The sequence below is a fragment of the Magallana gigas genome, chromosome 4 (assembly GCF_963853765.1).
Source record: "Magallana gigas chromosome 4, xbMagGiga1.1, whole genome shotgun sequence".
Taxonomy (NCBI): domain Eukaryota; kingdom Metazoa; phylum Mollusca; class Bivalvia; order Ostreida; family Ostreidae; genus Magallana; species Magallana gigas.
The window spans coordinates 16,195,828-16,218,053 of record NC_088856.1 but is presented as its reverse complement, the minus strand read 5'-3'; the positions used below and the strand labels follow the sequence as shown (position 1 = coordinate 16,218,053).

Genomic DNA, 22,226 nt, shown 5'->3' with positions numbered 1-22,226 from the left:
TAGTACAGCTGTCTTTCAAAGTTAAGAAACTGTGAAAGATAATGGAGTTATCTTCCCTTGCTTCTTCATAATGGAGTTATCTTTCCTTGCTTCATCATAATTCAGTTATTAATCATTAAGTATAATGTACATGTAATTAAGAAGTTGTAAAATCAAAAGAGTTATGCAAGTATTTTCATCGTTCGAAATAAAAACTGTTTCTGAACTTTTTAAATAAACAAATAGACTCGTTAATAGTAAAGTAATAATTGGCTAACCAAAATCATAGATACAGTTTGTGTGTGGGCCATGGTAGACAGGTGACTGTTAAAGCCTATTGGCCTCTTGTTTTCAGAGTGTAGGTTCCGCTTTCTGTTTAGCGTATTACCACAATATAAATGAAAGCTCATAATGATTAGATACACATTACAATCAATTCAATGGAGAAATGAAACAATGAATTTAAAATGCTAAATCAAATATACTTATCGATTTTTCCTTTTGTTTACATCAGGTATATTAAACAGTGAATTTGTGCAAGAAAACCCTGGTCTAAATGAGAATACAAATGAGCAGAAAGAGGGGGATCAAAAAGAAAACGACGATGTTTCCTCCGTATTTGCCTCTGGTGTATGCTGCAATGCTAATTTTACACATTTTAAAACAGGTACATGTACTCGTGCAACTGCTATTCTGTTCTGTCTTTACACATGTCTGATATTTGCAAATTTATTGTAAAGCAATCCTTTTATTGCAGTCTTTTTTGTTAGGATCTGACATTTATTCCGGAAAGGGTTCAATTTTAACAGGACTTTGCGAAGATAAAAACTTGCTGTAGACAGGCCAATTGCTGATGTTTCTTTAAATAGCATATGTTAATAAGAAAACAGAACAGCGTATAAAAAGAACCTTCCGCTATTCAAAAGAAAATCACTCAGAGAACATTACCTTATTTTTAAAATTATAGGAAAAGTTGCCAAAAACTGAGTTTAGCGAGGAAAGATACATTGTTTCATGTATTATCTTTATTTAGTTATAAGTTAAACAACGTGACTGCATAGTTTGTGCAAGAACATAATCTGCATAAAATACAAAAAGGAAACTATTATACGTACATGTAGGTTTAAGCTGCAATCCGTATTTTGAGGTTCTCTGATCCTCAGCCTCAAATTATTTATTTCATCATAGAAATGTTATTTATCCTTCAAACTTTAAAAAAGATAATTAGAATTTTTATGGTATCCATGCATTGTACGCAGTTATTGCAATTTTGGCCACGATTAATATAATGGAATAAATAACGTACACAAGTTGAGATAAAATTAGAAAAGATGATTGCATCGGTGGCTCAAACCCCTTTTCCTCTAGGTTGTTTGTCTCCCTGGAGTCACTAAACCAAGCAGTTCGTTGAATACCTTTGCGTAATCTTAACACTTCAAGACTAACTTTGTCCATATAAAAGACAGATTTATGCATGGTTCGAATAAAAGAATTCCAGATAATTTTGAGTTATCGAACATTGCTGAGGATCGGATATCGCTAATATGCTTTTCATTTAATGAAAGTTTATTTTTGTATCAACTACTTTATGCAATGTGGACCTGTGCAATTTTTGAAGTTCAACTGATCTTTATGCAATCGCAGTCACTCGAAGTGTTGTGAACCTGTAAACTCATTAGGTCAATGAATCTGCAACATAAAATCAGGTTTTTTAAAAAATGAAATATTAATTGACGCATTTCTCCATTGAAACTTTATGTTACATCTACAGTACCCGCAACTTTATTTTTACAATCCTATCGTATCGTGTATCAATCCTGTCGCATCGTGCGTGCATACTGTTCTATCGTGCGTAAATCCTATTAGGTTATTTGCTCAATTTTAACAGTTTTCTATGGAACGCCATTGCTGCCTTATAGCATAAAACTATAGGTACATTATGTCAAATTGTCATTACATTATGTCAAAGTCCATTACTTTGTGTGAATATATCTTTACACTAGGTCAAATCGTTATTACGTGATGTCAAACGCCCATTAGGTGAAGTAAACATGTCTTTACATGATGTCAACTTTTTACATTGGGATGTAAAATCATCCTTACGTTATGCCAACATTGTAGAACCGAAGGTCAATACATCATGACTTTATTTCGACACTGAATTACATGAGGCAAATGTATCCTCACATTATGTCAACATTTTATTACATAATATCAATATATCCTTATAATATATCAACACTGCAGTGCTTATCGCGATTCTATCCTTACATTATGTCAACATTTTATTACATGCTATCAATATATCCTTACGTATCATCAACACTTTATACATGGTGTTAACACATTCTTTCTTTATGTCAACACTTTATAACTTGATGCCAAAAGTACATTACTTGATGCAAAAATATCCATGTTTTGTCTAAACTTTATTACGTGATGTGAATAAATCTTAACATTAGGCCAATTCTCTATTCGGTGATGTACACGCTCCATTACATGAAGTCGAAACATCATTTCGTTATACAAACACGATTGTCCTAGGCCTTTATATAAGGAATAAGGAATCATTCTTTGAGTATTATGAGGTGATAATTTTGGTCGAGGCGTGATCAAATCCAATAAAGCTCGAAGAGCTTTATGATAGATTTGATCACGCCCCGACCAAAATTATCACCTCATAATACTCAAAGAATGTTTCCTTATTACTTATATTTATATAATTTTAAGTCATTGTACGATTAAATATTTAAATATTAATAAGCAAACCCCGCTGGTGCCCCAATTTGACGTAATTGGTGATATAGTACAAAATCGATACGTAGTGTTATCACAGGCAAAGACACTGGAAAATGTATACATGTATGTCATGTTTTAAATTCAAAATTTACAACATGACATATACTTAGGAATGGTACGCCGATTTACCCAAGCAGACCAAGAAAACTCCAACAGTAAATACTAGGAAGAAGCAGTGATTTAAATATACATGTACTAGAATGAAAATATATACAGGCCTAAGTATGTTTTTTCTGAGAGCTGTAAGAGACTTAGTTGTTGACAATTTTCCGAGAGTGAATGAACAACTATGTAGTTAAACATTGAATTTATAATAGTTTAAATAGACCTGAGTTATAAGACTTAAAATGCAAGTCTTCTCATGCTCATCGGCCCTTAAATACTTAGAATCAAATAAAAACTAAAATTAACCCCTTTTTTGTTTCAAAATTTAAATATAATTATATTTAATTTCATCTTTGAATTATACTTTTTTTTTTACTTCAAGAGTATCCAAATTAAGTTCGTTACTACACACTCAGTCATTTAACAGTCAAGTTTTTTATCATTCCAAAGCAGGTATGTCGTGACGTGGACACCCAGTACAAATCTAATTTTCTAAAATTTAATCTCACAGCATTTAGTATTTATTGTGAAACACTCTGTAGTTAAAATATACGTTGCTATTGGTATCTTAAATTAAGGAGATTGACCCTAACTGGGTATGGCCGTTCTGCTACAAAATTATTATGCTATTACAGAGTGTATTATTTTTTTGCAGAGGGGTTGGAATAATGTTTGTGTAGGGGGTACGCTACGTTTCTACGAATCCATTTTCTCCCTTTCATTCAAGAGGACACTTGATAACTTACTATGAAATAAAATCTACAGAACTGTTGACATTGTAATTTCAAAGATGTTATACTTAGGAAAGTGTTTGGTTTGTTTAAAACCTGTTACTAATATGAATATTCTTTTGCTAGCTTAAACCAGTTAGTAAGTTCTACCGTGAAAGTACTGTAATGTGTTAGTATTAGAGTAGTAAGTAATATATGTATATTTAAACATAACATTAAAGATCAAACTTATTTTGAAATATAATGAATAAAAAAATTGCTAATTTTTTTTAAATTTCTATTTATTGGGTGACCTTTACTGCATGGTTCCGTTCCGTTCCACAAAGTTCCAATATGTTGATGTAATAAAATGTTGACATAATGTAAGGATAGAATCGCGATATGTACTGCAGTGTTGATATATTATAAGGATATATCGATATCATGTAATAAATTGTTGACATAATGTAAGGATACAATTGCCCCATGTAATACATTGTCAAAATAATGTCATGATGTATTGACCTTCGGTTGTACAATGTTGGCATTACGTAAGGATGATTTTTCATCACAACGCAAAAAGTTGACATCATGTAAAGACATGTTTACTTCACCTAACGTGCGTTTGACATCACGTAATAACAATTTTACCTAGTGTAAAGATGTATTCACACCACGTAATAGACTTTGACATAATGTAATGATAATTTGACATATTGTACCTATAGTTTAATGCTGTAAGGCAACGATGGCTTTCCAAATTTTTTCGTTTATTTTATCGTATTAATCGTTTCGTGCCTTTTCATAAGCAAGTAACTTTACTTCATACGTTCAGTGCGCCGTATATGAAAAGAAACACTTGTATATAACAAAAGACTTAAGATATAGAGGTGTTGGCACATTCGATAGCGTCGACCGATATAGACACGGTGGCACCGGGTTCGAATCTGGTCTGCCGCTATCGCGGTAACAATTTAACCTTTGGCAAGTTACTTAACTCTACTAGTGCACTCTCTCCACCCAGGGGTTAAAATAGGTATTTGGCATTTGAGACGAGCTGGCTGTGTGCATGTAATGCATTATCGCTGTAATTTGGCAGCTCTGCTTGTATGCTCCCTCTGAAGGTTGAGGATGCTATGGGTTGTACGAGTCTCTCCAGTGGTAAAAAATAGAAGTCGAGCGAGCTTGAGGCAATGTACTTTGCAAGCAAGGCTATAAGCTATAAATTCCTACCTTTACTTGTAGGACCCGTATTGGTTTCTGTCTTTCAGTCTTGTCCGTTCCACTTTTTGATTTTAGGCCATACACATATAATTAAATCAAACTTTCAATATATCTTAGTAGATATCTAGTTGTATGATACCCTCAGATGTGCTGTTGCAATGAAATAATTAAACGCATATTTCTATTTTTTTTAGACACAAAATGTTGGTATGTTGAGATTGCAAATGCAAAAGGAAGACAAGGTAAGTACACCTAGTCCAATGACAATTTTATATAAGGTTTTTCGTTGTGGAAAGATAACATGAATAAAGAAATTGTGAGCAAGCTGATAATGTAAATGATATCCCACGCCAAAAAGAAATACATTTTTGTATAACTCGATGTAATTCTCTATTGAAAAGAGTGCGCCATTTTTCTTCCACTGACATTGTACTGGCAGAAATGCCTAAAGCTTACGGTTAAGGAGGTTGGCACCTAAAATTATTATAATAGTAATGTCAATCATCCGAAAACCACTTGGATATAAGGACGGGGAGCTAAAATGTCAAAGTTTAAAATTCTTGCTTTACGGATGGCTTCAAAGGCCAGTACATAATGAACACAACAAAAGATGTTACAAAATTTTGAAGTAATCAAATTATAAAGCAAACGGGGGTTCCGGTCACGTGATGGTCTGCGACTGACCATATTTTTGAAGCTCCGCTGTTTTTTCTCTTTAAATACGTCTCTGTAATATTTAAAGTGCCCAAAATACTGGATAAAGGACTTAAAACTCAATTTGGTGAGTGCTATATAATTTTAGAAATTTACGCCTTGATATTGTTGTTAAGAAGCATTCTGAAAATATCGGACTGTGGTGAACTCTTACTCACTAATAGTGACAATAGTAACAATGGCCGAAAAGTCAGGGGTACTTAAAAAAACACCAGAAAAAGAACAAACAAAAACAAAAAAACTTGTTCAGCTCGATTTAAAATCGGCACCAGTATCCGTAAGAAAATCCATTGTTTCTGAAAAGGCCGCAGTGAAAAAACCGAGAACTAGCAGCGGTGATCATACACCTGCTCACGACGGTAGTACATCTGACCAGCACGTTAATATCTCAGGTGACCTTCATCAAATTCAGCAAAGTTTGACAGAAATAAGAGAGTCCATGGTGAAAAAATCGGATGTCAAGGTCTTGGTTTCGGAAATATTGTTAGAATTGAAAAATGAAATAAAAAGTGAAATAAAACAAGAAATTGTCGATGAAATGAAAAAAGATTTCGAAGAAAGTATCAAAAACAAAGTCAAGAAAGAGTTTGAAGATAAAATCGACGAAAAGTGTAAAGAGTTCGAAACACAAACAAAAGAAATCTCCGAGGGTTTTAATCTTGATTTCGACACTCTGAGGGAAAAATTGAACTCCCAAGCCAGTGAACTGAGATCTCTCAACGACAAGCTCAAACAATGTGAATCTGCGGCACAATCTGCAATGACCCTCGCCAATCAAAATCAACAATACTCGCAGAAAGCCAATATTAAATTTCTAAACTGGGCCGAGGAGAAAAACGAAAACCTCAGGAGTAAATTGTGTACAATTCTCAAGGAGGCAGTGAAGATGGACCTGGACCCCTCGGATGTTCTTGCGATTCATCGGATTCCTGGGGGAGATGGGAAAGGGCCACGCCCTGTGATCGCCAAATTCCGTAACACGGAGGTCAAGATCGCGGTCATCAAAAATCGATCGAATGACAAACTCAAAAAATGTTTTACCATGCATGACCACCTAACATATTTCAACGCAAAACTTTTGCGCAATCTTAATGGTGACCCTCGAATCCAGTCTGCCTGGTACTACAACGGCAAGATTTTTGCGCTGGACGAACAAGGACGCCGCCACAGATTCGATATTCTGGACAATGTTTCTGAAAAACTAAAACGGCGCTAGTACACTTTTTTGATAGACAGCGGAGTGGAACCTGGATGCTTCGGGATCGGTCAACGGTTTTCAGATCGGGATCGGTATCTCAATTTCAGAACTGTTTACTTTCTGTTTAGACATGTGTGTATGTGTGAGTGTGCGTGTTTCTCCCTTTATAAGTGTTCTTAATGAACTGGTAGGATGCTTAGTTTCTTATGTGTGTGTAATATTTTTGGGTATGGTTGGATCAGAAAATTTGGTAATGGTAAGTGGTTATTTGCTTCTCGCATGTGTTATTTTTGAATACTTTCTTTGTCTTACATGTGTTGCTTTTGTTATTTTCTATTTAATACGTAAATATGATGTCGTCTGACAACATTTTAATAGCTACGGTGAACTGTCAGGGGCTCGCCACACCATCAAAACGTAAAGATGTTCTTAACTACTATAAACAAAAACATTATTCTATCATTTGCCTGCAAGATACTCATTTTATTTCTGAACATGAACAGTTTATAGAAACACAGTGGGGATATAAATGTGTGTTTAATTCATATTCATCTAACTCAAGAGGGGTCTGTATACTTTTCAATAACAACTTTGAGTTTAAAATTCATAGAGTGAAAAACGACTGTGAAGGTAATTTGTTAGCTTTGGACATGACAATTGAGGACCACAAGGTTACCCTCATTAATATATACGGTCCTAATATTGACAACCCTGAGTTTTATGAAAATGTAAGAAGTATCTTCCTTGAATTTGATAATGAATATTTTATTTTATGTGGGGACTTTAATCTTGCATTGAATCCCATGCAGGATACTTATAACTACTGTAGTGTTAACAATCCAAAGGCTCGAAGTAAAGTCCTGGAAATAATGGAGGACTTATGCCTCATAGATTACTATAGAGTCCTAAATCCTGAAAAAAAAGTATATACATGGCGGAAAAAAAATCCTCTAAAACAAGGTCGCCTTGATTATTTTCTCATTTCTGACAGCTTAACAAATCTTGTTGAAAACTGTACTATCAAACCTGGATACAGGTCTGATCATTCTATAGTTTTGCTCGAGCTTAAATTTAATCCCTTTCGGAGAGGGCGTGGTCTTTGGAAATTTAATAATTATTTACTTACAGATAAAGACTACGTTCAAAAGGTAAAAAATGTAATAAAGTGTGTTAGTAATCAATATTTAGAGAATGCAGAGAGTAAAAATTTCCAATGTAAAAATAACATGGATGAAAGTTTATTTCTTGAGGTACTACTGATGGAAATACGGGGAAATACTATCTCATATTCTTCATATATCAAAAAAGAAAAAGACCAAAAAGAAAAAACACTACTGCAAGAAATTGAGGATTTAGAATCAGATGCTTTCATTGATTTAAATAAATTAGATGAAAAAAAAAAGGAACTCGAGAGTATTAGAAAAGAAAAGTTACTAGGCCACATGATAAGGTCCCGAGCTCGCTGGATAGAAGAGGGTGAAAAACCATCAAAATATTTCTGTAATTTAGAATCTAGGAATTATTTAAATAAAACAATAAAAAAAATTGAATTAGAGGGTACTGGCACTATATATGAACAAACAGAAATTTTAGATGAAGTTAAGATATATTATGAAACTCTGTATAAAAGTGCAGATTCAAGTTTAGTTAATATAAATTTAGAAGAAATGTTCTTGAATTCTAATAATCCTAAAATGGATACAAATACGTCCAAAGGTCTGGAGAAAGACATTGAGGAAAGAGAAGTTCTTAACGTATTAAAGCACATGAAGAATAATAAGTCCCCTGGTAGTGATGGGTATACCGCAGAATTTTTCAAGTTTTTTTGGAGTGATATTAGAAATTATGTTGTTAGAGCTATTAACTGTATTTTTCTTAAAAAAGAGCTTCCTATCTCTCAAAGACTTGGAATAATTTCATGTTTGCCAAAAGGGGACAAACCAAGACAGTTTCTAAAGAACTGGCGACCAATAACCCTTTTAAATGTTCTCTACAAGATCATATCTGGTTGCCTAAGCTTTAGAATCAAACAAGTTTTGGACATTATTATTTCAAATACACAATCTGGTTTCATAAAAGGTAGATACATAGGGGAAAATACTCGCTTTGTTTATGATCTGATGTCGTACACAGAGATACATGAAATTCCAGGGCTTTTGGTCCTCATTGATTTCGAAAAAGCCTTTGACTCTATGTCATGGTCATTTATTTATAAAGTTTTAAGTTATTTTGGGTTTGGAGAATATATTATCCAGTGGATAAAAATTTTAAACACAAATTTCCGTGCCTGCATTTTACAAAGTGGGTTTTTATCAGAACAATTTGACATACAAAGGGGTTGTAGACAAGGAGATCCTGTTGCTCCATATTTATTCATTATATGTGCAGAAATCCTTTCAATTCTTATAAAGCAAAACAATGATATTAAGGGCATTTTTGTTCATAATAAAGAACATATAATATCACAGTATGCAGACGACACTTTGTTAGCCCTTGATGGTTCACCAAAATCCTTGTTCGAAGCATTAGAAACTATAGATTTTTACTCCAGCTTTTCAGGACTTAAAATTAATACATCTAAGACAAAAATTGTGTGGATTGGTTCAAAAAAATTCTCTGATCAAGTGTTTCATCATACCAGATGGAAATTAGACTGGGGATCTACATCTTTTAATTTATTAGGTTTCCAATTTTCCGTTGAACTTTCTGAAATTGTTGATATTAATTTTGGTAATCAGATTCCAAAAATCATTGCACTTATGGAACAATGGAAAAGAAGAATTCTTACTCCAATTGGTCGTGTCACTGTCATTAAGAGTTTGTTAATTCCAAAACTAAATCATTTATTTATATCGCTTCCTACTCCCAAAAAGGAGATTGTAGCATTTATATGCAAAGCCTTTTTTGAGTTTCTATGGAAATCCAAAACAGACAAAGTTAAAAGGTCTCTTATAACACAAGACTACTTGTCAGGTGGTATGAAAATGGTAGATGTTAGAAGTTTTATTACATCACTTAAATGTACATGGATTAAAAGGTTAACTTGCTCACATAAACCATGGATGGATATTTTCTATGCTCTCAATGGAGATGATATTTTACAGAAATTGTATGATTTTGGAGATAGTTTTGTGTTTGATTGTTTGTTAAAAGAAAATAACGCCTTTTGGAAAGATGTTTTGATTGCTTGGTCATGTTATATGAAATCTTTTACTTACTCTCCGCACTTTAAAAACAAATTTCATTATATTCCAGTGTGGTATAACTCTAATATAAAAGTTAACAACAAACCAGTTTTTTTTAAATCCTGGTATGAAAAGGGAATAAAGGTTGTGCAAGATTTTTTTGATGATGATTGTAATCTTTTAGACTTTGGAGTTCTTAAAAACACATACAATCTATCTGATAGTTGTGTGATGCAATACAATAGCATTGTTACAGCTATTTCAAAATATTTGAAATCATTGTTAATAGATAGGTCTTCTTTCAAAAGACTTCCTAATCCATATGTACCTTTATTTTTTGAACCTCTCATATCTTCTGAAAAATGCTCAAAAATCTTTTATAATTTCTTGAATAAAAATGAGGCTATTCCAACCTCAATCAGCAAGTGGGAGGCAGAGCTTAGGCCATATGGAGTAGACACAATATCAGTGCAAGATGTTTTTAAAATTTGTTATAAAACCACTAGTGATTCTTCTGCCCAGTGGTTACAATTTCGAATCTTACATAGAATTGTTCCTGTTGGAAAATACCTTAAGAAAATTAACATTAAAACTTCTGATTGTTGTGGTTTTTGTATGGAAAATGTTGAAACAATAATACATGTTTTCATTGCTTGTGATAAAGTACAAACACTCTGGAGTGATTTAAGTCTTCATATATACAGAAAAACCTCTGAAAGAGTTGGTTTCAATGTTTCGAATGTTATTCTCGGTGATCTACCATTGTCAAACAATAACAGGGTTATAAACTTCATAATTCTATATGTTAAACAATATATTTTTATATCCTTAATGCAAAACAAAATGCCAAATTTTCTTGGATTACTCAGTCATTTAAGAATAAAATACCATGTAGAAAGATATGCTGCTATCCAAAATCAAAAGCTGCGCAATTTTGAAAAATTGTGGCTTACATGGAAAAACATTTTAGATTAGTTTATGATATTATGATTATTACTATTCGTATTATTATTTGTTATATATTTTTTGGTTTTTTATTTTTTTTGGTTTTTTCTCTTTTTTTGGAAGCAAAGTAACCATTTACCACTAATATTGAAAAATGTATGTAATTATACTTGTGTGTGAGTGAGTATGCATGTGTATAAAATTTATAAAAACTGAATTTAATAATGTCAACATTAGTACTAGTATGTATGGAACAAAAACAATAAATTATAAAAAAAAAAAAAAAATTATAAAGCAAACTAGAGCCGAGTTCGTTGCAAGCAACGAGGAGCTCTTCCGTTACAGCTTAAAGTCAAGATAGGATTGTCAATCAGTCTTAATAAAACCACCCCCATCTCTTTACACTTGTCAGTATCTAACAGGTATTGATAGGAGGTAATCTTCGCACGACCATAACTTCTAAACAATCAGGGCTTTAAAAAATCAATTGGTTGGAACTCTTTAAAAGTTGACAGACAAATTAATTCGTGCCTATTTTCTATTTAACTTCCAACTGCAGAGTATTGAAGAGTTACACCACCCATAAAACAGAAAAAGATATGTATGTGATAGGTTGGGAGTATATTTAGATTGTATGCAAATGTAGAGGTCATGTGAAGATGGCCTCTTATCGACACCTGTCAAACCCTGACGAGTGTTTGGAGTTCAGCAAACTAGGTTGCCAATATGATAAAAGTATGGTCAGAAAATTGAAAACGAGGCTCACTTATAGTATTATTTTCATACCAGGCGAATTCTCCGTATAACTTGTTTCACGGTCATATCAATTTATGATAACTTAAAAACACATATCATAAATGTACGTGTATTTAATTATTCCGACCAGAAAATCAAAACGATAAATACGTTTATGTACAACTCATGACAAGATACAAACTAAGCCTATATCAGGCCATTCCAAGTTTTTTCTATGTTTAGCGTCCGCGGACGGATTGGTTTTGAGATGTAAAAAAAAAAAAAAAAACCCACAATTTTTGTTCATAAAATTAGATCGCTTTTTCATATGTCGGGCTCAGGATCGAATTTTTAAATCCAGATCAGAAATCAAATATAACACCATTCAAAATGGCAATCATATAGTAGGTATTTGTTATTTTTTTTTTTTACAAAGTGAAGAAAATACTTCAAAATATATAAAAAAATTATTTTGTGTTGAACAAAAAGTTGTGTTTTTTCTAAGGTGTGTGGTTTTTTTCCTGATAAAAAAAAATAGGTTTTTGAGTTTTGGGTCGACGCTAAACAAGGAAAAAACTTGCAATGGCCTCATAGTGTAATCAACACAAAATCCACTGAGCTGATGCATGGAAAAGTGTTTTTATGTCTCATAACCATTTTCATTCCCTGTACTCATACTTACCCCTCTACCGCTAACACATGGAATAGTTTATGTAAAGTGCAGTGTTAAAATTAAAAAATTGAAACAAACACAAACTGTAAATAAATGAGGACGCCTTCTCCCACCTGAGGGCGTGCTATACGAGAGGTGCTCAGTGGTAGGGATAACTCTCCGTATAATGTTTTGCCATCCAGCTGCCACTCAGCATCATTTTTGAAAGGATGACCATATTTATCTAAAATCTTTACAAGTAAATAAAAGAGTAAATTTTCAAATTTTCAAAATCGTAATCCGTGGGGGAGGTAGGGGTTGTGAAACAGCTCTAACTTCTATTTTTTTAAAATATGATTTCGTTGCTTGCTGTACATGTATGTACATTTGCACTCTCCTCATTGACGTGTCTATTTGATTCACTAAATGATTTCCTAGTAAAGATTCTGAAATTCTACAGATCTAAGTTAGAGAGAACAATAACACTTTTTATATATGAAACTAAAATTTATGGACTCAAACACATAAATAAGATGATGGAGTGAAAGTCACAAAGACATTATTCGGGGTTGACATTGATTATGGATACAGTTCACATAAAAGAAAACCCGGTTTGCTGTCACATTGACAGCTTTTCACTCGTTTCTTAACTTACATGGAATATAAGCAAAATATGCCAAATATATCGATAGAAATCTCAAAATATTTCTTAAATATGTTTTTTGCACATCATGAGTATATCGTAATGCACAAACTATTTAGCAGTTCGGTCGTTTGCGCTACAAATTAGGAAGCTAAATAACAGTACTCTTAAACTAGGGAGTTATGAAAATTGTTCATTTCCTTCTTAAATCCTTCCGTCACAAAAAATACTCACTTACTAAACTCTGTAGAAATGTATTTTTTAAAAACAATTTTAGTTAATAAAGTTTTCTTGTCATCGTAAAAAAATATACTACTGGAATTATACGTGATGCAAAATTTTCAGACTAGAGGTGACCCAAAATGGTTACCTAAAAATTTACCTCATCATGTTTCTTTTTTCTACTTTATTGCTATAATATCTTAAATATTGTTCGGATTCGCCATTATAATCAAGAGATAAGTCATTTTTGCTTATAGCAAACAATTACAGTGTATGAAATGCAAATAATCGTAAAATAACAATAAGTATCACACTCGAAATTGTTTAGGAGTTGTTAAGACCCTATTTCTGAATGTATAACTCGTTTAAGGGTTGACCCACGCTTAGGCCTTTTTAAGCAAACAAAGTTGTTTTGATATCAATAACATTAATCTCTTATCGTAGATGATAACACTATTCTTACCAAGTGCATACGTAAAAAAATCAATTTCCACGATTCCATCGGAGGCCGCTAAAAAAGTGTCTGGCGGCTTTCAGAATATTTTTTGTCACCTGGAACCAACAAGCTTCCCTACAAATGGAAGGGCATTTGTGTAATGAGGGTCTTTTAAGCTTGTCAGACATTTTCCTTTATCTGACAGATACATTTAATTGATTATGGATAAATGGATGGATGGATTAATGAGTGAATGGATATATTAAAATACTTTGCATGTACATTTAACTGACGACTTCTTTAAAATTCCAACAGTTTTTACTGGATCTAGAATATAAATTTATATTATAATTAAAAAAAAAAGCCAGAAATAAATCGAACGGAATGCATGTAATTAATGAAATAGCATACCTACATCAATACAATTTTGCCGGATCTACTTTTCTCAACTGTTCTGGATCTGATTTAACACTATTTATAGAACGAGAATCCTCAAAATAAACACTATCAACAAAATGTAAGGTTGTGTCTGATTAATTGTCAGCAAACAAAATACAACACATTAAAGATAAAACATGGAAAGTTTAACCTTAAAAAATAAACAATATACATTATTTATTTAACTAAATAGATAATTCAGCGTGTTCTCGCGATTTCGTCTGCTCAAGACCAACGATCAATATTTACGGCGAGGATGGCTTTTCCAATTCCAGGAACAACTATAACGATGTTATAGGCCTGTACACTTTGACGGTAACATTGCTGTGCAAATTAGGTAAAGGTGAATTTTAAAATAACACACTACTTGATGGGTCATCATAATAAGCAAAGCTATGAGAAGTGCATCAACTCCAACGGCGTATTACAAGCGACAGATAACGTTATAGCATTTATTTACAAGTACCTCACAGGCTATCAAGTAACCACACCATTTACAAATTTCACTTACATACTTTTCTCTGTCGACATATCAATTATTTTCGTCCACGATCGCGTCTCCTTGCATGGTATGCACAGTTACATACTCCAACAAGAGGCCCATGGGTTACATCGCTCACATGAGAAACAATAGGTATGATAAAATCAGCTTAAGGGACGCATAATACAAACTATCTGGACAATGTATAATACATGTAGATCCTGTATAAATAAAATCCATTTTCCCCCTGGATATTCTTATGTTTATAATCATTAGTCCCTTTTCTAACAGGATGATTTTATAGTCATATCACATGTTGAGTATTGCAGTTTTCAAAAAGATCCTTAACAATTGTTTATATATGGGATTATACCTACATCAAACTCTGAACCTTCTTGTGAGGCCAAAGAATTGTCCTGGGGCCAAAGTCTTAACAATTATAAAGAATCATCTGGCTGATTAGTTTCTGAAAAGATTTTTAAAGATTTACTCTACATATTCCTATGTAATACTTTGACACCCCCCAAACCATCGTGGCCCCACCGTACTCCTGGGGGTGTCATTAATTTCACAACTTTGAATCTACACTACCTGAGGATGCTTCCACACAAGTTTTAGCTTTCCTGGCTGATTAGTTTTTTAGAAGAAGATTTTTAAAGATTTACTCAATATGTTCCTATGTAAAACTTTAACACCCCCCCCCCCCCCCCGTCCCCAATGTGGCCCCACCCTACCCCAGGGGATCATGATTTTCACAACTTTGAATTTCCACTACCTGAGGATGCTCCCACCCAAGTGTCCACTTTCCTGGCTGATTAGTTTCTGAGAAGAAGAATTTTAAAGATTTACTCTACATATTCCGATATAAACTTCGACCCCCCCCCCCCCCCATTGTGACCCCACCCTACCCCCGGGGATCATGATTTTCACAACTCTGAATCTATACTACCTGAGGATGCTTCCAGACAAGTTTCAGATTTCCTGGCTGATTAGTGTCTGAGAAGAAGTTTTTTAAAGGTTTACTCTACATATTCCTATGTAGGACTTCGACCCCCCCCCCGTCCCCAATGTGGCCCCACCCTACCCTGGGGGTCATGATTTTCACAATTTTGGATCTACACTACCTGAGGATGCTTTCACACAAGTTTCAGCTTTCTTGGCTGATTAGTTTCTGAGAAGAAGATTTTTAAAGATTTACTCTACATATTCCGATATAAAACTTTGACCCCCCCCCCCTTGTGGCTTCATCCTACCCTTGGGGGTCATGATTTTCACAAATTTGAATTTACACTACCTGAGGATGCTTTCACACAAGTTTTAGCTTTCCTGCTTGATCAGTTTCTGAGCAGAAGATTTTTAAAGATTTGCTCTATAAATTCACATTATACTTCGACCACCCCCCTTGTTGCCCCACCCTACCCCGGGCCGGGGGTCATGATTTTCACAAATTTGAATCTACACTACCTGAGGATGCTTCCACACAAGTTTCAGCTTTCCTGGTCTTATGGTACGTGAGAAGAAGATTTTTAAGAATCTCCCTTAAAAAAGCGTGGTCATTCATTTTCACAACTTTGAATCCTCTTTAGGCAAAGTTTGGTTGAAATTGGCCCAGTGGTTCTTGAGAAGATTTTAAAAATGTGAAAAGTTTACAGACGGACAGACAGACGGACGACAGACAATATGTGATCAAAATAGCTCACTTCAGGTAATAAAACCAGTTTTAACGACTCTTGCTTAACGAATAATATCATAAGCCATCGTATGTATTTTCCTTTCGTTTTCAATTCAGTCAATTCAGATCTTAACTTTCTATTAGTGTTTAATCCATTAAATTCAACTCAATATAGAGCTCTGCATCAACTAAAAGCGAGTCCATTTTTAATTTTGTTGCTGTTATTGTTTTGTATTCATACGCGCCGCATCATTTAAATTATTTACTTTTTTATCAATGAAACTTCACATTTTATAATTTGAAAATGTTTTTATTAAATGATTAGAAATGATTTTAATAATTTTATGAGAAACTTCATCAATTTGGTTAGCGCATTGATGGGAAAAGTTTTCCGCTCAAATTTTCCTTTGATACGTCGATCAATAGAATACAAGTTTTTCATAAAATATAACAATTACATTAAGAAACTTAACGCTTTGTAAAGTGTGTTAGAATTTTTTGTGTTCCTGATTCTGATATATTTAGTTTTTTAAGGACGTTGGATCCTGCGATCAAAAGTCTTAAACTTTTTTCTGAAGTTTTTTTTTTAAATTTACACACATAGCTTAAAAAATTCAAAACAAAATTTAAGGCATACAACCTGCCTTAAGCGTATGCATCCACTAAATTATAACATTATTACATATTAAATGTTCAAATAGGTCAAACCCGGTCTTTAACGATTACGGTATTTTTAACTGACGCATAAATTCAATATTAAAAACAGCCTATCGCACGCGAAAGATAGAAAAAAAAAACCCAGAAAAATAATAATTAAAACTGAAAGCTAAATAATATACTGTAGAAGCAGAAATATTCGTTGAGGATTTAATTTCGTTATTTTCGTCGGCAGTATAAATCAAGGAAATTTAATCAAAGACGAGTTTTTAAGCAAAGTATTAATGAATACAAAGATATTACGATATGACGGAAGTAAATGCCAACAGAATTTTATTCTGTTCAAAAACAACCAAATTTTGACCCAACAAAATTATGTGCTACTACAGTATACTGAAATAATTCTAGGGAAAGTTAACATACGTGTACAGTTTGGATTCTTATTATTATTCTTTAATAGTAAGAATCAGACATAATGATGTTTATCAAGTAAAAAGATGTATGAAGATGATAATGAATACAGTCAGTTAAAGGGATATATCAAATTCGTATGAAATAAAACTTTGATAATTAACATACTTCTAAATGCCCTACAACAGTTATAAATATTAAAAATATGATTAGAGTATTGTTGCATGTATGCGTTTATCTAATTAAGAAAATTAAAAACATTTCTTTATTCTTTTGTGCAATTTTCTAATGAAATGCATTCAATGTGCATTTTTTTCATTTTTTTATAGATTCTATATCGTATGCACATCCAGTTTTCTCTACTGGACTTATTGTTGGAGCAGTACTTGGGGGAGCAGTATCTGGATCAGTCATAACAATGATTGTGTGTCTCTGCTTCTTTCGCGCATTTCGTTTCCTTAAAATCAGGTAATATAACTTGAATACATAACATTTAAAAATGACAATTTTTGCCGTGATTTGAATTTTGATTAGATTTGAAGGTAAATTATTGCTAATAAGCAAATGGTTTTGAAGATAAAAACTAATGTACGCTAATTTAGACGACAATTCATACAATGTAGAAATGTATTTTTCTATGACTAATACGGAAAAATTGGGTTAAGAAATTCGGATTGCAAACCTCGAAGGGATGAAAACCTTCAAGAAATGGAACGGCCAGTGGATAATGAAACTGTCTACAATGAAATCAACGATCAAGCAGTAAGTCTGTAGTATGTCTATAATCTTATCACACTCATTTCATATATTTTAATATAATTTAATTCTGGTTGTAACACGCTATCTGATTGGTTAAAAATTTTAGTTTATATCGTATAAAGAATGTTGCCTACGTCATAATAAGACTAACGTCAAAAACGTATCAATCCGCCTGACGTTACGTTTGAATTTTGTACAATTTGATGTTATTTCATAGATCAAATGACTGTTTTTATCAACAATTGACAGCAAAAAAATTAAATTATAAGGAATGAATTCAATATTTATTAATTTTATACGATATAAAATGGTTTGGAACAGTTTACGCTTTTTTATAAACCTCTTCGCGGTTTATAAAGCGTAAACTGCCCCAAACCATTTTATATCGTATAAAACAAATAAATATTGAATTCATTCCTTAAATAGTGTTGTGATGTGAGTTGTTCATGGTACATACAGGTGCGTTGCAAGTTGTGATAGTAGGCACAGATAAATCATTAGCTAGTAAAAAAAGCAAGATACTATTTCGGATTAAATATCTCAGACATATATTAAGGGGTAGTGTGTTGTTATAAAACGAGATAAACAATATTACAAGTACTTACAAACTATAAACATTTCATTAAAAAAGGCCGTTTGTAATAAGAAAAGGGATTAATATTTATGCTGACCAATAGAGGTAGACAAACCGATTGTTTTGCATCAAGGTTAAGACAGGGATTTTTAGTTTATCTACATGAAAGTTCGTGAAAGAAAAGGATATGTAGAAGAAATTTCTACCAAAAGAAACATCAACTCAACCCAGGTCATAATGACCATGTGTTTTGCATTTCATTAGAATGCCTAACGTGATTGATATTTTATTTTCTGTGGACAATGCGTAAAAAAGTTAGACGGCAATATGATGCCTCTTTAATTCTAGTTTTCTATTATATACACGTTATGTTCTCGACAAAACAAACACTTATCAAGTTTGTTGCAGTCGTAATTTTTCCAACATTCCGCGAAGTTCGGAATATCATATGAGAGTTAAAATGTAGTTGTTTACTGTCAATTTGATTCAAATGACTGTTGCATTTAATTTTAAAGCCATGACCTTTGGGATCGACTTTTACTACTTATGTGTCCCTTCCAATATAAACTAATGCTAAACAAAGCTCAGTCAAGGTTTTTCTGGTATTATTTGAGAAGAAGCTGTGAAACATGTTGAAATTATTAACGCTAAAGATAGTTACACATTTACATTTGAAATCAAAATGTATGTTGTGCTAAAACAGTATATCCTTAATATGATTATCTTATATAGGTCATCCGAATTCAACCAATGCGACGACCAGAGAGTGCACATGTATTCCCAAGAGAAGAAACGTACAGCCATTTGCATGAATCGGACAAGGAGGATATGAATGAATCCTATGATCACGCAAGACCAGTGCGATCTGCCTGTGTCAGAGAGGACGGATATGGAGTCTTGCCAAGAGTTGGTAACAACAACAGAGAAGTCCAGACAACTTCTACCGATGATGTGCCAAGTAAAATACAGAACGACAATTACTTTATCATTGAACCACAATGACAATAGTACAGCGTTTTGAAATAAAAAGAAAATACGATTATTTTGCGAAAGGAACAAATCGAGGGAAAATTGTGTCTTCAATATTTCAGTTTTCAGAGTGCAAATAAAACAAAATTCAATAAGATAATTATTTGTCAACTCTGATATAATTGTAAAGAACATTTAAGGAATATTTACATAAATATTATCCTTTTTTAAACAACATGACCTTCGTTACCTGAAGAACAAATTAAAGATAAATGAATTCTTAAATTCGCAATATATCGGTTTTATTTCCGACTACCGCCACGTTGAATGTCGATTTATATTGTAACGCTCATCGCTAAAGGCCCTGTCACACCAAGCTGCGTCCCCACGGCGTTGTAAAGTTCATGGAATCGGCGTAGTATCGCAAGGAAAATTAAGAAACACAGTTGTATTTGAAAATTTTACAAGTGGAGGCGTCACGGCGTCCTGGCGGCGACCGAGGCGTTCTTACGGAGCTCCCACGGCGTGTAACTGCGTTTCCACGGAGTTCTACTTAGCGATTAACTGCGCTCTCGCTGAGTCTCCGCCTCGCCCTCATGGCGTGCTAAGAAATTTTACCGCGCGTCCACGGCTTGTTCTGCGCGCTGACTGCGTGCACAAGATGTTCTTTACTTCTTGGTTGGTTAATATTTATTTGTACAATTATATGGGAAACAAACAAGAATTTACAACTAGTAAACAAATGATTAAAAATTGTTTTGATTTTATGAAAAGGTGCATTGTAATTGAAACATAGTTACTTCTAAACAATTTGTTAAGGACTAGGATTAAACTCTTAGTAGTCAGGTCTACAAAAAGGATCCGTTATTAGTTGTTAGAAAACATAGAAAATATTTGAAAACATCAGAACCAAATGGCATGAATTCCATCTACGTCCATCGATAGATCTTGGAATATTAGCAAATTCTACTTTTTACATAGTTATCTACATCCAGTTTGATAATTATTACATCGCTTGCTATTGTACAACAGCCACTTTTCGAGTTTTCGTGGTCTTGATGACAACGCAGTGGAAACGCAGAGGGAGCGCGGTATAAACGCAGAAGAAACGTCACGAGAGCGCGATGAACGCAGCAACAGCTCTTTGGGGTCGCTGTGTGAACGCAGCCAAATGGACAAACTTGTTTAAACGCTGTGGGTGCGCAGTCAGAGCGCGATAGAGACGCAATGAGATCTCAAAGGACTCCGCGAGGTCTCCGTGCAAGCGCAATTGATTTATCACTGCGTCTACACTGCGATTAGCTGCGTTCCTTGAGCGCGCCGACGGAGCTCTCGTGGTGCTGTTGGAGAGAGATCTTACGGCGCTGTCACGGCGACCTCACTTCGCTTCTACGGCGTGTTTATCAGAACGCAGAGCCACGGTGCGTACTTTGTGCATTTTCAAAGTGCACGCCGTCGCATGGCGTTCTTCTATGTTCAAGGCGATCCCACCGCGACGGACGAAGATGCCGTTGCGTTCTTACGGCGCTGTAGGAGACTCTACTGCGTTTACCTTGGCATTTTACATTATTTAAGGACGCAGCGGGATCGCCGTGAGGACGCACTTCCGTTGTGACAGGGGTTTAAACAACCCCTATATAAGGCCAACGCACTATTCATATTTCACCGCATTCATGTATTGCATTCACACGAACACGTTACATTGGACGGAAAGATTTGTGTAGAAACACGTTTTGAAGAAAAATAATGACATCCACTGCAATTGAATGCATATTCAATGAAAGACAAAACAAAACGGACAGAAATCCATACACAAATATTTGAAAAAAATCCTTGAGCATTGTAGAACGTTTTCCTGTATCATACTGATAAAAACATCGCACGTGCGCAAACCACACAGTGTAGCAGATTGTGCAGTGACAGCATCGACTTCATATATAAGGCTATATTAATATATTGGATTTCATAATATTTCTACTGAAGATAGCTAAAATGTTGGTGTAGTGCAAGCGGATTCTACTATAAGATGCAGACGTTGTGCCATCCGTATCAAAGCCACACGTGTTTAATGTGCATGCGAAGGCAGCATTATCTGTGCAAATTACATGTAAGACTTTGGAAATTTTTCAAAGATAAAACCCTGTTATGTTTCATTGATTGTAGTATCCTCTGTTCTTTTTTTAACAAACATATGCATGTAACTATACAATGTGTAGTTCAACCATATAGAGGTCCGTGCAACCTGAATGCCTCGATCGGAAAGCAACTGACCGTAACCGTCTCGACCGGTATATATATCCCAGTGGCAGTTGAAGAGCGATCGAAACTAATATGTCGACTAAATGCTTTTATGAATTCATGTCAGCCTTAAAGTGGCATGGTCACGATTTTGGTCAAAAATTATCTTTTCGATTTTAATGTCTACATTTCTTCAACGAGGCATTTGTAACAGGCAACCAAAATTTGAGAGTCATTTGGTGAGTTTTTATCTAGTTACAGAGCTTACAATTCTTCTCTATGTAACCAAAGCTTTTGTTTACATTTTGAATGTTGAAGTAAACATTCCAGTTTTAGACCTAAAATGAATGTGTTAATCGTTAGGAACTGTTTATTTAATATGCTTAAAATGAATAATAAGATTTACAAACTAGCTTTAAAAAGATTTTTACTGGTATATTAAACAAAAACAGGGCACGAGCCTTGTTTACATGAGGAAGA

At 33.9% G+C, this 22,226-nt stretch overlaps 1 long non-coding RNA gene across 1 annotated transcript; it reads left to right on the top strand.

Moving 5' to 3' along the window:
• The first annotated feature begins 514 nt into the window (after positions 1-514).
• LOC136275000 (uncharacterized) lies at positions 515-17,665 on the top strand. The gene is made up of 3 exons (XR_010713598.1): positions 515-646; positions 5,012-5,059; positions 17,536-17,665. It is a non-coding gene; the product is annotated as an uncharacterized lncRNA (long non-coding RNA).
• Positions 17,666-22,226: the final 4,561 nt, after the last annotated feature.